At 37.0% G+C, this 2,473-nt stretch overlaps 1 non-coding gene across 1 annotated transcript; it reads left to right on the top strand.

The window, feature by feature from the left end:
• The first annotated feature begins 292 nt into the window (after window positions 1-292).
• Window positions 293-400, top strand: LOC141615680 (small nucleolar RNA R71). Its single transcript, XR_012530086.1, has one exon. It is a non-coding gene; the product is annotated as a small nucleolar RNA R71 (small nucleolar RNA).
• The last annotated feature ends 2,073 nt before the right edge of the window (window positions 401-2,473 follow it).

Here is a 2,473-nt window from a genome sequence, read left to right as displayed (position 1 = left end):
TGGAGGCCTCTTCAAGTTTAGCCATAGCCTTCTCAAACTTCAAATTAATGGTGTCAATATGAGCACTAAGCTCAGCACCCAATTGACTAATAGAGTCCACTTCATGCTTTCCTCCTCTGGTAGCCTTCTAGGGTCTACAATATTGTGAGTTATGGACCGCAATTTCCTCAATCTTGTTCCATGTTTTATTATCATCAACTTCGGTAAACATACCATTTGATCCCATATTCAGAATGTTTTGGGAGTCTTCGTATAGACCGTTCCAAAATTGTTGTACAAGGAACCACTCGCTATGTCCATGATGTAGACAAGATTGACAAGTATCCTTGAATCTCTCCCATGCTTCATACAAAGATTCGTCATCCCTTTGTTTGAACCCGGTGATTTAGGCTCTCAACATATTAGTCTTCTCTGGAGGATAGAACTTCTTGTATAAAGGAAGTGCCAATTTATTCCAAGAGTCAATACCAAGAGTAGCCTTATCTAGGCTCTTCAACCATTGTTTCGCGGAACCAATCAAAGAAAAAAGAAATAAGACCCATCGAATTTGGTCTTGAGTCTCTCCGGTTTGAGAAATCGCATCACAATAGTCACAAAAAGTCTCCATATGAGAATGAGGGTCTTCAGTAGGTATCCCCCCAAATTGAATTCTCTCAACTAATTGTATAAATGCGGATTTTGCAATGAAATTACCGGTTAAGTGTTGTGGTGTAGGAGTACCATTTGGTAGGTTCTCCTCGGTTGGCAAGGAATGTGATGAAAATTTAGGCATTGTGGGTTGATTTTGTGGTGGGTTTTGTAATGGGTTATCCTCTCCTTCTCTTGCAAAAGGGTTGATGAACTCAATATTGTTTGGTTGAATGTCCACAATCTCACCAATACCTCTCAAAGTATTTCTAGCAAGTCTTCTATTATTGGTCAAAGTTCTTTCAATTTCAAGATCAATGGGTAACAAGTTACCTTGTGAACTCCTAGACATGCAAAATATCAAACAACTTGAAAACAATTAGAATAAACCTTGAGGAGTTTGACTTCCCCAAGGTAAAGAAAGACACAACTAAAAACAATTAAAGAAAATCAGATCAAGTTAACACCATCCCCGGCAACAGCGCCATTTTTGGTCGGTTTGTCGTCGAAATTTACCTAGACCAAAACAATATTTATAACTTCACAAACTACTCTACTCTTAGTAAAGAGGTAAATAAAGGTCGGATCCCAAGGGACGGGTATTGATGTAGGATTTTCGATTGCAAATGGTTGTGTCTAAGGGTGTCACAATTTGGGTTGAGGTAGGAGATCAACTAAACTAATCAACAATATAAATAAAGTAACGAAAATAAGCAAGATGATTAAAATGAGTTGTAAACAATTGATTAAAAGCACTAGGGTGTCAAGGATTCATAGGGGATTCGTGGGATTTGATCATACAAACATGTTCTCTACTAGATGTAAGCAATTATTGTTGTGATGGGATCGAGTTAGTTTATATCTTACAATCCCTAAGAAGGTTTGGGTCCCGGAGCCGAATCGATTAGATTGTACAACACCTACAAGTCAAACTTAATCCTTCCTATCCAACTATATGCATGGTCTAATGAGACTCGAGTTGGTTTATGTCTTACAAGTCTCATTGAGAAGGTAAGTGATGGGTAAAAAAATGCAAGGATTCATAGGCTCGCATTTCATCAAACATAACATGTGCATAAGTTGAAATCACAACAAGAAAGCAAATTAATTATGAAAACATATTAGATTAAGCATGAATCAATCCCCTGTTGATTTCCCCTAATTCCCCATTAACCCTAGTTAAGGAAACTACTCACTCATTATCAAGTTTAACATGCTAACAAGGTTGTCAATCATACTAGCAAGGCAAAACATGATGAACAAATGAAGATGATTAACAATAATTAAAAAGGGATTAAGAGACTATGGGCAAATACAATGTTAATCCATGTTCACTTTAACGGGGTTCAATTGTCTCTACAACCCGTTTGGATATAACAATGTATAAGGTGAGTTAATAATAACTCAAACGACAAATGTCGACATCACACTCGGGTAGTCTTTACCATATTACAACCTTGTGATGCAAATCGTAAGTGTATAAACACTTGTTGATTGCAATAGAAGTTTAACATGTCATGTGTCCATGTGTTCAAACTTCTTATAATCGCATTTTCCTTTATGTTCATGTTATCTTCTCATAGCATGGACCTTACCAAGTACACATCAAGGTTCCCGACCTCGGTTTTGGTTCTTTATCTTGAAAGAACTTCCTTATCGATTATCACATAACGAACGAATTTGTGGTGAATGATATAACTTGTACTGATCAAGTACTCCATCCACACACACTGCACTAGGTACATGTTTTGTAGAGTCTTGCAACAATTTGTCAAGATGATTAGCCTAGCACTTCTTACAAGTCCTAGTATAGTTAGGAAAGATTAGTTTTGAGTAACTTCTTATT

The sequence above is a fragment of the Silene latifolia genome, chromosome 11, assembly GCF_048544455.1.
Source record: "Silene latifolia isolate original U9 population chromosome 11, ASM4854445v1, whole genome shotgun sequence".
In the NCBI taxonomy this organism is placed as follows: domain Eukaryota; kingdom Viridiplantae; phylum Streptophyta; class Magnoliopsida; order Caryophyllales; family Caryophyllaceae; genus Silene; species Silene latifolia.
Note: the sequence above shows the minus strand (reverse complement) of the source record. Positions and strands in the feature narration are given on the sequence as shown.